This window comes from Panthera onca, chromosome B4 (genome assembly GCF_046562875.1).
Source record: "Panthera onca isolate mPanOnc1 chromosome B4, mPanOnc1 haplotype 2, whole genome shotgun sequence".
Taxonomy (NCBI): domain Eukaryota; kingdom Metazoa; phylum Chordata; class Mammalia; order Carnivora; family Felidae; genus Panthera; species Panthera onca.
In genome coordinates, this window is record NC_138345.1 from 118,315,443 (window position 1) to 118,329,471 (window position 14,029).

The following is a 14,029-nucleotide window of genomic DNA, read 5'->3' on the forward strand; positions in this document are numbered from 1 at the left end:
TGTTATTCTTTAATATTTATACAATCTGTAGTCATAACCTCACATTAATTCTTGAAGTAATTTGTGCCTTCTCTGTTATTGTCTGGATTAGTCTAGTTTTATCAATTATATTGATTTTTTTAAAGAACTAGCTATTGGTTTTACTCATTTTCTCTATTATTTATCTGATTTCCACTTCATTATTTATGCACTTCTCTTTATTATTTTCTTTCTTTATTTCTTTCTTTATTACTCATCTGTTTATTATTTTCTTTCTTTTGCTTATTTTGGGTTATTTTGTGTTTATGTATGTGTTTTCCAAGTTTCTTATGGTAAAACCTGAGATCATTTCTTGAGACCTTTAACAATCTTTTCTTTTTTTTTCTTTTCTTTTTTCTTTTTTTTTAAGAGAGAGAGAGAGATGGGGGGAGGGGCAGAGAAAGAGGAAGACACAGAACCCAAACCAGGTTCCAGGCTCTGAGCTGTCAGCACAGAGCCCGGTGCAGGGCTCGAACTCATGAACTGCCAGATCATGACCTGAGCTGAAGTCGGACGCTTCACAGGCTGAGCGACCCAGGCTCCCCTAACAATCTTTTCTAATATAAATGTTCCATCTTATAAATTTCACACCAATTTTGATAACTTTGCCTTCTGAATTTTGATATTTTGTGATTCAAAATATATTCTACCTTGTCTTGTGATTTTATTTTTTACCAGTTATTTAGAAGCGTGTCATTTAATTTCCAAATATTTAGTGATAGTCATGCTATTTTCCTATTGACCTTTAATTTAATGAATTTTTGTCAAAGACTATATTCTAGGGGCACCCAGGTGGCTCAGTTGGTTAAGCATCTAACTTCAGCTCAGGTCATGATCTCACGGTTTGTGAGTTTAAGCCGGGCATTGGGTTCTGTGCTGACAGCTCAGAGCCTGGAGCCTGCTTCGGGTTCTATGTGTGTCTCTCTCTCTGCCCCACTCCGTTTTCTCTCTCTCTCAAAAATAAACATAAAAAAAGACTATATTGTATAATTTGAATCCTTTTAAATTTATTAAAAAGTTGTTTTAGGGCCCAGAATAAGATTTTTCTTTTTTTTCTTAAACAGAATTAATCCTAAAAAGCAATTGCTATGTCAAAGAGTATCTTGTTTTTATCTGTAATTGATATTGCCTAATTACTTTGTGTAAAAAATAACAATTTATACCGCCATTTTCCCATATTCTCTTTATTTTAAGATCTTATCAAGCTACTCTATTTTTTCCACATATTTGGTGAAAAATAGTATTTTTGGTTTGTTTTGGATCTTCTAGGCAATACGTGAGGTTGAGGGATTTCTTGTATGTTGCTCATTTATATATTTTCTTTTATGACTTCCTTGTTAATATTCTTTGTCCAGAGCTTAATTTTAATTGTATAATTATTCAAGGATTTTCTTGACTCTTTTGCATTTGGCACTATTGTTTATGGAATTGATACATTTTTACCCTTAATGTTTCTTTTGTGTGTGTGTGTGTGTGTGTGTGTGTGTGTGTAGTGAAATTTACTATTTATAGAATGTCTATATAGTGGGTCAGTTACTTTACACATACTTTTCTTTAATCCTTAAAACAGCCCTCAAAGAATAAATACATCTATTTATATACCATCAGTATGTGCCTGGTAGTACTTCAGCTTTCAAACTGCTGTTGAGGAAACTGAGCTAATTGCAGTTACTTGCTGAAGTCTACACGGTGAGTTGCATAGCTGGATTTGAACCCAGGTCTATCTGTCTCCAAAACCCATGTCCTTATCACTACAGCATACAACCTTCTCTTGAATGAAAAGAAAGTTCAAGTGCCAATGCTCTTCTTTGTTGCTACTATCATTGTATGCTAATGGAAAACAATGAGCCATTTCTATGTAAATTTTGAAGTTATATCACTAAAAGAGTCGTAGAATTCTACAGTCAAGAAATAAGGTCTTGCAATCTCAAGCAGTCAGAGGCAGGTTCTATCCTCCCATCATTGGCCAGAGATCACACTTAGTCTGTCCCATCCATGGCGTATGCTTTCTCTTTCTGTAGATTCAAAATCTTACTAAATATTATGCCAGTTCCTTTCCCTCTTATACTAGCTACAGCTTCAAGGGAAAAATTCTAGTTACCTATACCAGGTCAAGGCACAAGAGCCTGGGCCGATTCATGAAATGTTCATAACAGTTTACACCACAGGCCATGATCTGTGCCCATTTCGATGAGCCATAGCAGTCAGAGAGTTGAGGAATCCCATTTGGCAGAACAGCAGTAACTAGCCCTTCAAAATGTTTTGCATGCGATCATTATTATCTTAAAATCTGGAAACAGAGGCAATGGAAAATATGCTTTTCGCATTATCCTTATTATTTTCATAGAAGCCATTTGTGCTGCATTGTCACTTCCTAACACTGCATTGCAAATGCATCTGGCCACTGCTGTCACTCTGACCTTCTCTCTTACTGCCATCTTTCTCCCACATTCCATCCTTTCATTTTACATGGCCTTAGGAAGATACACTAACAGCCTCTCTGGTTGTTTGGGTCTGTCCAGATAATTCATCCTAGTTAAGAGTTGTATCTCTTCCCTCATGTTGTTGCTACCAATAAGAGTCCTTAATAGTTTCAACTGGAAAAAACTGACAACTGCATCATTCTTGTCTCTACAGAGCAAACAAAATAACATGGCTGGCCCTGTTAAGATCTGTTGAGTGACAGAAACCAGACTCTAAGCGCTTCACTGTAAATCCATGCTGGGCACTGTTCTAGGTGATCAAAACAGGAAAAAAAAAAATCCCTATTCTCATGGAGCTTATGTTCTAGAGGGAAATAAATGTGTCCATTGAAAAAAACATGGCTCCCACCTCTGTCACCTACAAGCTGTAAGTGTTTATAAATTACTTAAGCTGGAAGTTACATAAACTCTCATCTTCCTCACCAGGGGAGTGATTATCGGCAGGGTGGCTTTGAAGATAAAGAGATAATATAAACGAAGTGTTTCAGCATAGGATCTAGCACATAATAAGACCTTTGTATAGATGGGATATTATTATTATTATGATCACTATCACATTTCTATTCACCCCTATTTTCAGTGACCTTATACACATTATTTTATTTTTTTATTCCTTTTTTCCAAATTTTTATTTATTTATTTATTTATTTATTTCTAAATATAATTTATTGTCAAATTGGCTTACATACAACATCAAATGCTCATCCCACCAAGTGCCCTCCTCAATGCCCATCACCTGTTTAGCCCATCCCCCACCCACCCCTTTCCATCAACCCTCAGTTTATTCTCTATCATTAAAAGAGTCTCTTATGGTTTGCTTCCCTCTCATTTTCTCCCCTTCCCACATGTTCATCTGTTTTGTTTCCTAAATTCCACATACAAGTGAATAGACACATTATTTAAAAAGTGCATTTTATATACTCTGAGCCCAACCAGTCAGATATCCACAGTCTGATTTTCTGTATCTGACAAAATTCTAACCATAACCCCCCATATTATCTCTGCTCAATCACACTGTATTTTCTTTATTTTGTTTAAATCTCTATTAAGTTGAAATGAATCACAGATGTCCTCCCAAACACAATTTGTTCAGCCCAAAGTTAACTTCCCTTTGCATATAATGTAGGTCCCACAAGAGAAGGATGTTGATATCTTGAGTGATTCATGCAGATGGAAGCAGTCATGAGAATCAACAGAGTTGTGGAAGCTCTTGCAGACAAATAGACAGCCGTATGCATCACGAGGCAGGATGCTAAGGGACAAATCAGCTCGGAAACATTGACTCTCTGTCACTTCTACTGCTTGGAGGAAATGAATTGCAAAAGAAGGGACTGATAAAAGAGCTAATTTAAAACACTGTGTGGGTGAGGGGAGGTGGGGGGAGATGTGGGGTGAGCATACAGCTGAAATTAAGAGATCTTGGGTTCTAGTCTTCCCTATGTCCCTAACCTAATGCGTGATAGTGAAAAAGTCATATTCTCTCTGTGCTTGTTTTCTCATCTGTGAAATCAGGCCAGGCCTATCCTAAGGCACTTTATTGCTTCTAAATTGCTGTGTTGATTTCTGCTACATAGTTATTTTTGAATGAGAAGCCTATAAGAACAGGACTTTTAAAACATAATTTCCTGTCATCAGTAATATGTAAAAATAAGACCTACCTGACCAGAATGCTATGAAGGGCAAGTTGGGAAATATATGTAGAGCACTTAGCATAATGTCTGGGATGTACATATGTTACCAATACCTAATGTTCCTATACCTTGAAATCATAAAGTGTGATCCTGACAATGTATAACAATCAAATAAAAAAATTAAAATGATCTCTCTTTAAAAAAACTACCATGGGGGAGAAAAAAGTAAACAAACGTAGAAACAAAATTAAAATTTCTGGGTACTGGGATTATGGATACTTTGGGCTCACCCTTTTATTTCAGAGATAACATGGCTTTTCTTGGCATTGAATCCTAGCTCTGATACCAACTGTGTGACTTTAGACAAGTTTTATAACCTCTCTGTAAATGAAAGTGTGAAAGTACTTCCTTACTAAGAAAAGAGTTTATAATTATGAAACACATATTAAAAAATTTTTTTTAATGTTTATTTATTTTAGAGACAGAGAGACAGAGCACAAATGGGAGAGAGGGAGACACAGAATCTGAAGCAGGCTCCAGGCTCTGAGCCGTCAGCACAGAGTTCAATGCAGGGCTCAAACCCACGAACCACGAGATCATACCGAAGTTGCACACTTAACTGACTGAGCCAACCAGTGGTTCACAATATGAAACACCTATTAAGCACTAAATATTTGTTAATAAAGATATTTTCCAAATCTGTAATAATGGATATGCACGCACCTATAGTGGAATGGACTTTCTTTTGTAAAGCTATGATACTACCCCTAATATAGTAATTTAGTAAGTTTTTACTATGGCAGACCCTGTTCTTAGAAGTTTTTACTAAGCACTTTATGTAGACTAACCTTCACAATAACTCTGTGAGATGAGTATTATTATCAGCAGAGGTGAAAAGTACTAGAAGGCAAATGCCCCAGTCTCCTCAATCTTACCAAGGCACAGGGGTGGAAATTTGCCCATCCCTAGGTGTTCCCCCCACCCCAGCCCCCAGTTTTCTGGCCTCTGCAGATATCGTGAATCTCATTTGCCCAGTGGCTGAGATGCTCTGGATGAACCGGGACAAAACTGGACTAGTCTCACTTTCTTGTCCTTTTCTCTTTCTGATACCTGCTTAAGGATCCAATCTGCATGCTCCTGCTGCTTGTCCTCTTATCAAAACTAACTCTCCTTTTAGGCTCTCACATCGAGCAAAGTGACAGGCTGATGGTCAAAAGACTTGGTTTGAGTCCGGGCTCTCTCCTAAATTCCATAAAACTTTGCATAAGCTACTTGATTCTTTACAGTCTCAAACTTAACATGTAAATCTCAGTCCACTCAGAGTTTCTGAGAATTTTTGTCAAAATGTGAGAGGAAGGACTGCTACCCATTGAGACACCTGACGCATGTTGTCTGGGAAAGCTTAAAGGAAGACAACGGTTAAAATGGCAGCATCCAGGGGAACCTGGGTGGCTCAGTCCGTTAAGTGTGCAACTTCGGCTCGGATCATGCTCTTGCGGTTTCTGAGTTCGAGCCCCGCATTGGGCTCTGTACTGATGGCTCAGAGCCTGGAGCCTGCTTCATATTCTGTCTCCCCCTCTCTCTGCCCCTCCCATGCTCATACTCTAGCTCTCTCTGTCTCTCAATAATAAATAAACCTTAAAATATATTTTTAAAAACTGCCAGCATCCAATCTAGAGTCTTGTGCTGGACATGAAATAGCAAAGATCACTCAGAGCTTTCCACATCTCCCCACCCTCCAACCTGCTCCATGGTGCTATTATAGACCAATATAGGGAAATGCACTTCTGACGGTCAAAAAAAAGTTCTAAAATTCAAGGTCAGAGTCTTTGACTCTTTTGATTTCCTGTGGTTGGGTGCAATGATTTTCATTAGGCAGAGTCCCCAGTGATTTTTTACCTCAATAAAAAGCCCGCAACAGAATTTTTCAGCGTGTTCTGCATATTTGCTGCTATCAAGGAATAAGAAGGAAGAGAGAAGTCATCTACAGAATGATGTTTGTGTGTTCACTTATTCTTATTATCCAGAATAATCCCAATACGAAAGTGTTCAGCCAGAGGACTATCAAAAGTAGTAATAAAATGCTTGCAACGTTTCTTTTCTGCTTTTTCAGAAATTGCCCATTTTGACACTATTTAGAGCAATATTAGTGTTTTCAGAAAAATGCTACTAGGTAGCATGCATATAATTTGGTCTACCACTTTAAAAATTACTCTGACTTATAGCTTAAGACCTGTTAAATTTATGGAATGGCTTTTTTTTTTAAGAATGAATAAAAAGGCTCACTGGAAAACTACAAATTTATTTTTACCCTAAGCACTCTAAGCTTGCGGAGAAAAAGGAATGCATTTGTTGTTCCGACCTTTTACCCACCTATTTGCCTTGTGGGTTGCATTAGTAATTCCTTAACATCTACTAGAATTGCTAGTAGTTATATGTATGAAGAAACCATTTCTCAGCCCTTTATTTTTCCTGATTCTTTAGACATTCTAATTTTCTGGTTCAAAATATTAGCATCAATTGGAGTAGCTATTTTCAGTATCACTGAGTAAATGTCCACTCAGTACAAGAAGAAAGAATGGCTGCCTTTTACTGAAAAACTCACCCACTCTTCTGCTGGAAGTTATATATCTTATTTGTAAAATCACAGCAACTTTGTAATGTAGATATTATTATTATCCCCACTTTACAGATAAGAACACGGAGGGTTCAAGCATCTAAGATGCTTGATTGAGATCACGCAGCTAACAAGTTACCGAGCCTAAATTGAAAAAAAGGTATTATTCTTTCCTATTGACCATAAGTTACCAAGTCATTTAATAATCAAATAGAGAGCTGTGCAGAAAAAAATATGATTGATTTGGGAGTTTCTGATTTTTAACTGATTCTGCTAATAAGTTTCTATAGTTAGAGTCAGCAGAGTAGACAAGAACAATTTGGACTTTGAAATCTAGGAGACCTGAGTACAAACCTAACTCCATCACTTGGCAGGTACATGGCTTTGGAGAAGTTACTTAATATCTATAACATTTCCTCAGAAGGTTGGGAAGATTAAATAAGGTAAATCTCATAAGTACTGAATACGTTCCTTGCATCTGCTATGGGCTTAATAAATGGTATATCTCTTCAGTCTCTTTTTAAAAAGAACATGCATTTTAAATTGCCTAAAAACATAAATATTCAAAAGTAGTTGTTCCATGACTTGCTAATGCCACAATTACTGTATTTCTTTTTGTTTTGTTCCTTATCGGCAGGGACATAAACCACCTTCTTACAGAGGATTTGCTGGATTTGTAAGAGGAGCTGCTTCCCCTGATGCATGTGTGAGAAGGAGCAATTCTTTTTTACCACCAGAAAAATAGGCTACTTTCCTTCCTCAGATGCACAGGGTTTCTATTATGTGAAAGCAAATTGAATGCAGGTCCGACAAGATTTGGCATGGGGTCTAATAGCAAGGGAAATGGGACTGGGCTTCAATGTGATTTATCACAGTAATTTTCATAAATATCAAAATGGAAAACTTTTTTGGTGTTGGAATGGAAAGGTGAATTGACTGTCCATTAAGGATCGGTCGGTACTTTTCACAGGTTATTTGAACCGAACCCAAGGGCGGTTAACAGGACTCGAAATACTGATGTCTGTAGCGAGAAACAAAATCTGACCAACACCCATAAAAATAATGGGATTAGGCAGTAGTTGCTTTGAGTGCTGAACAAAGTTGCTTTTCTACAAGATCACGGAGAACTGTGTTTAGTGGGTCTGGGAAGAAGTGACAGTTGATTTAACCCAAGGAGTTCATGGGAGGGGAAACTCAGCAGAGCTGAAGAGCGTGCAGGCCGAGCCCACAGTGCTGTCTGTCCAGAGGATTCTCCAAGGAGAAGCAACTCGTCTCACCCTAATGGAAATGCCCATGGAAAACCTGTCCCAGACACAATTTTCTTTTTCGTTTTTTTCCCGCTATACTTTCTGGCCAATTTGCAATGTCCTACTGGATGGGGTTTTTAATCTTCTCTGTTCCATACCCTTTGTCCTAATTAAGTCTTGTAATCGCATCTTTCTCATGGGTATCCCACTAGAGTCATCTTTCGCTGGCAGCTGCAGACTCTGTCACCAGGAAGTGAGATGTGTCTGCATTCTACCTAGGCATTTATGTATTTATACAATGTCTCTGAAGCTGCATAAATAGAGTGTGGCTCGGGCCAGCTGCTCTGTCAGAATGATGATGATACATAACTCTTCCAAATGACTTACAGTTTGTAGAGGACTTTTCATACAAGCAAAGAGGAAGGAGAATAGTTTACTGGGTGGATATGATACGTGGGGTTCTATGCTGAGTGTTTCATCCAACTGTCACTACTACCTATAAGATCATTGTCATCTACATTTTTCAGTTGGGAAAACTAAGGTTCAGAGAGGTTCAGCAGCCTGTTCAAACCACACAGCTGATAAATGGGAAATGCTGGGCTAGAACTTAGGTCTTCGTAATCTAAGCACAGACTACTATGGGAAGATAAAGTTAGAAAGGAGTAAGAAATATACAGGATATTGAAGTTCAGTTAAGGAATTCAGACTTTAGTATTTATATCGTAGGTGAAGGAAAATTATGTAAGGCCATGAGCAAGGAAATGGCATGAGTCTTTTTTTTCTCTCAACCCAACCCTGAGTGCCTTTCCTTTTTATTTATTCTGCTTACCCCTATCTACATTTCCTCCATTCATTTAAACTCTTCCATCGTATGAGAAAGATTCTCCCATTAACTCCATTTAATAGATGCGGAAATAGAGGCTCAGAGAGGTAAAGGAGTTTGGCCAAGTCCAGAGCCAGGCAGAGACAGGATTAGAACTCCGGACTCTCTGGACTCACTCTTAATTTCAGCACATAGCTCCATGTACCCACGTACATAAATATATATGGTAATAAGTATTAGAATATATTAGATCGTATAAAATTTCAGCTTGCTATAAACCCCACTGTTAAAAAACAGTTCCAACCACTATACATTGCAGATGGAGAGTATGCAAAATGCCATGATGACCTATATAACATGAGGAAAACAGCAAACACTAAGGATTACAAATAACCACTGCAATAACCAAGCTGAAGCCGTGGGATGCTAAAGGTTATGGAACTCTTTCACAAATATCTTAAAAAGAGTGCCTCCATGTGGATGCTGACTAGTCATCATTTTTCTAAGCTAATATCACTGCTGCGTGGAATGTCATAAAGTTTAGGAACAAAGAAAATAATTCTAGAATCCTCTGCAGGCAAAAAAAAAGTACATTCAAGGAGAAGTGGATTTTTTTTCCCACTTGTTTTTGCTTTATCATGGCACATTAACTTGATGAAAATTTCCCTTGTGGATATGAAGAATTGTTTTGACCCTATGTACTTGTATGTTTATTTTGATGGTTCTAAATTTAGCAAAGCATTATTGTCATCATTGATCCTGGAGAATTATTCACCTGTTAGTGAGTCAATAGCTTGCATGGGTTTATGGTATCATGAGGGATATTGACTGCCAAGTTTATTTACAGTAATTGATGATTTTTTAATTGTTCTCTGCTCCTGTTCCTAAAATAACTAAGCAGTGATGATCACTTCACTGGATAAAGAAAAAGCTCATAAGTCAGAGAGGAAAGGGCTTCAGGCCGTGTGTACTTGAGAAATAGGACATGCTTATCGAGCCTCTGGAATTATTCAAACCCTGGCAAAAGCCTAAGCAGCACTTTGGAGCCAAGCAGACTGCTGTCTCCCCTGAGATGTCCCCTGCCTTTCTTATGTGAAGTGGTTTCTCCCTCTTCTGTGTCTCCATCCTGATCTACCCTCTACCGACTTTCACAACAGATGAACTTCGTCCCCTACCACAGTGTCTGACACATAATCACTCAACAAGCATGTCAGATTACCTAATCTGTTCATGAGGTTACTTCCACTGTTATACTGTGAGTCCTTAAGTATAGGGACGGTGTGTGTTTATGGACTTTGGATTCCGAGAACCTTACTTCACACATGCTCAGTAGCAATTTGCTGAGAGGCAGTATGGACAATGGTGAGACTTTGAAGCTATGTTCAAATCCTCACTCTGCTATTGATTAGTCCTGTAACCTGGGTCAAGTTACTAATTTCTCCATGCCTCCATTCCCTCATTTGCAAAATGGGATAGCAGAGAATTTACAAGGTAGCTGTGAGAACTGAGTTTCTTTAAACAGAGTAATATTAAGACTATTAGCCATGGTAATTACAGTAGCTACAGTAACAAGCCAACCTCAGTCCCCCTGGCCCAACAAAATAGAAGGCAATTTCTCCAATGCAGATGGTCCATGCCAGCTGGCAGTTCTGCAGGTAATGACACTGTGATCTAAATCCTTCTATCTTCTAATGCCATCATCTTTAGCTCGTGGTATCCAAGATTCCATGGAAGGGGAAGAAAGAGGATAATAATATCTGGAAGGCTTTCTTAAGGGCTAGGCTTCATAATGACATGCATCACTCTCCCCAGAACCAGTCTTAAGATCCTACTTAGATGCCAAGGGCCTGGACAACATAGCCTTATTATGTGTGCTGTCATAAAGTGAACCAATTTAGTCAATGCATAGCATTCTCGGTCACCGGAAAGGGTTAACTAGATGTTAGCCATTAGTTATAAAATTCAAGCTCTAAAATCATACAAATAGATGTACGTAGCTGGGGAGTTTAGTTTCAATTGGTTAAATTGGTTTAGTTCAATTGGTTTAGTTTCAATTGCTTATCACTTTTGTATTTTAAATTCAATTGTTTTAGGGTGCCTGGGTGGCTCAGTTGGTTAAGCATCTGACTCTTGATATTAGCTCAAGTCATGATCTCACAGTCATGAGATCAAGCTCTGCGTCAGGCTCTGCACTGACAGGGCAGAGGCTGCTTGGGATTCTCTCGCTCCCTTTCTCTCTGCCCCTACTTCGCTTGAGCACACACGCTCTCTCTCAAAGTATATAAATAAACATTTAAAAATAAATAAATAAATAAATTCAATTGTTTCCTACATGTCTCTTTGTATGATCTTGACATCACTCTGCTATTCTTGGTGCTATCAGCCCACCTGGGACCTTTAAACCAGGGATCACAAAGTTGTATTGAGGAAAGGCAAGTGACATAAATGAATGTAGCAAAGGTGGGTGAGGACCACAGGACTCTGCAGAGTGGCACCTGTTCTGCCAGACACCATGACAGTCATCAGCATGAACACCATCCCAAACTCCCCCGGTCCTGCAATTTCTTGCGAAAAGCCAGAAATCAGGATTTTTATGTGAAACCTCTCAAATTTAAAATGTTGTCAGCTACTTTCAATGTTTTCAAAACATTGGGTGGGCAAAATACATGTTAGCTAAGAAAAGTATAGACATGTTAAGGTAATATGCTAAACATATTACTTTAAAGTAATCTGTTAAGATGATATGTTGATGACAGTTAAGACAGATGAAAAGATGCTCAAGAAAATGGTGGGAGAACAAGACCAAGATATGTATAAAGAAAGTAGCCAAAGGGCAGAAGCTGTTTTTGTTTTTTGTTTGTTTGTTTTGCATGGAAGCTGGTTTTAAGTGACTATTCCCTCAGCAGCCCAGAGTATAGGCTTTTTCTGCAAGCCCTGAGTGTGTTCTCCCCAATATTAGGACATGGCCCCTTTGATAGGATGATGGGTAAGTGTATAGACTCTGGAACCAGTCTACCTAGATTTAAAGCCCAATGCTACAAGTTAACTGGTTGTTAACCCAGTTCCCACATCTGGAAACTGAGGATACTAATGGTATCCATCCCCGGGCTTATTTAGCAGTTTCCATGAGCTAGTAAGTGTAAAATACTTAGACCAAGTCTCATGTGTATTAAATGTTAGTACACATTTTCTTATCATTATTACCTTGGTGTGTGGCCTGAATTTGATCTGTGGGCCGCCAGTTTGCGATTTCTGCTTTAAACCAGGGCAACTGAGATTCAAATCAGAAAACACTTAGCATGTGATAAAACCAAGCATTACAGAACAGCGTCTGCTTCCTGGGAAATGCCTGGCACCTCTTGCTTTGCTTCACCTCACTCTTACCCTCTCCCTACTCCATTTCTGGAGGCTCTTGACCTCTGTGGTTTTTCAATTTTCAACTCCACTCTTGCTTTTTGCATTGACAATGTTGTTTTTCTTGTTAATTTCCCCTAGACAAGGCTTACCACTCACCATGACCTCTCATCCCCTCTGTCTACTACTACTACTCTTCACCAGCCTGATCAATCTAAAACTCCCAGGAAAAACAAACAAACAAACAAAGTTTGGAGAAGTTAAGCAATTCAGTCAAACCAGGATTTGAACCATGTCCTATGACTACAGCTAGGGATCCCAAAATTTGAGCCATACTACAGTCAATCTTTATTTTGCTGAGGCAGAAATTGGAGTCTCGGGTGATTGTGAAGTTAGCTTATGAGAACAAACTACTTAGCTAGGAAGTAGACCTAATCCCTGGATTATATCTCAATGGGTCTTTGCTATTCTCAGCTCATTATTGAGGTATGCAAAATTCCCAGGAGGTGACAGAATCCTTGTTTCTTTATGACAAATGGCCATACAGTGAAAGATCAAACTTTAGTGAAAGTTAAAAATGCAGGTAGTTAGCTATCAGCAATAGAAGTTGGTGCATATCAACAAAATTAGGAGGATATTCATAAAGGTCTGGAGATTTCATTCAATAACACCGAAGGCCTATGCACAGATCTCACAGTCTACACATAGCCACAAAATTTTGGCCCACTAGCTAAATCTGATGATTTAGGGGAGGAGAGAACATATTGTTGTAAACACCTGGCTGCTCTTAAATAGAACATGGATTCCCCAGTAGGCCTTAGCTACCAGCACTCTTTTTTGGAGTTTTGGCTCTCTGGCCTATTATATACAATAAATGAGTATGGAGACCTAAGTTTGTATCCATAACATTTTGTATTCTCTCTTAGAGATACTCATTAATTTTGCTACTTTATGGCTTAAATAGCACATAATAGTCATTTGAAATATTCTAAGAAAATGCCTCTTTTCCACAAAACTATAAACTCTTTTTAAAAAGTCATGACCCTGGAAGAATGTTGTCTGAGGATCAATGAAACATCTTGTTAGTTCAGATTTAGGCTTACTTCATGTGCCAGATAGAGCTAAAAACTTGCACACACATTTCATTTATCCTTCACAATAATCCAATGTGCTTTAATAATAATATTATTCCCATTTTACAGTCTTGGAAACTTTGGACCAAAGAGGGTTAGTCCTTTGTGCAAAACCGCACCACTGGGAAATGGTGGATTAGGAATCCAGACTTAAATTTGGTGCTTTTCATCATTTCATGCTGCCTATCACTGGTGTTATTCAGCCCTTGAAGATAATTTTCAAAAAGAAAGAGGAGCCTATAAAAGTACCCATCCATTAAAAATGATTCCATTGTTCCTCTATGTACCTTGCTATGACTGTGATGGAAGAGAACATCAGCTGTTTGAAATATTCAATAACAATTCCTAGGATGGTAGTTCTAATTTTAGCTTCCTGTGGACCCTGTTTCTTCAGGCAATAAATAATTTGCATGGAAAGTTTACTTCTGAGGAAGACATTAGAGTTGAAACCAAGGACACTTAGAATAGTTTCATAGGAAAGTTGGGTTTCAGAACTGCATTAAAACTTGCTGAAATTTCTATAATGATGGTTCACTATTGATTATATACTTAACCTTTTTATAAGTTTTCAAGAGTCTATTAAATTCTACTTCAGCACAATAACCATTTATAGTTCCATAATGATAATGCTAAGATGATGACTTTTTAAAGCCCGCTTGAAACTGTATTTTTATTCCTAGTAACAACCTTTGCCATTCGTTGGTCATTCTCACTCCAGGCTTT

The 14,029-nt window shown here is 38.1% G+C and overlaps 1 long non-coding RNA gene across 7 annotated transcripts in view; it reads right to left on the minus strand.

The window, feature by feature from the left end:
- Nucleotides 1–14,029, minus strand: part of LOC132693915 (uncharacterized) — a 101,823-nt gene that overhangs the window by 26,536 nt on the left and 61,258 nt on the right. The gene's annotated exons all lie outside the window — the stretch shown is intronic.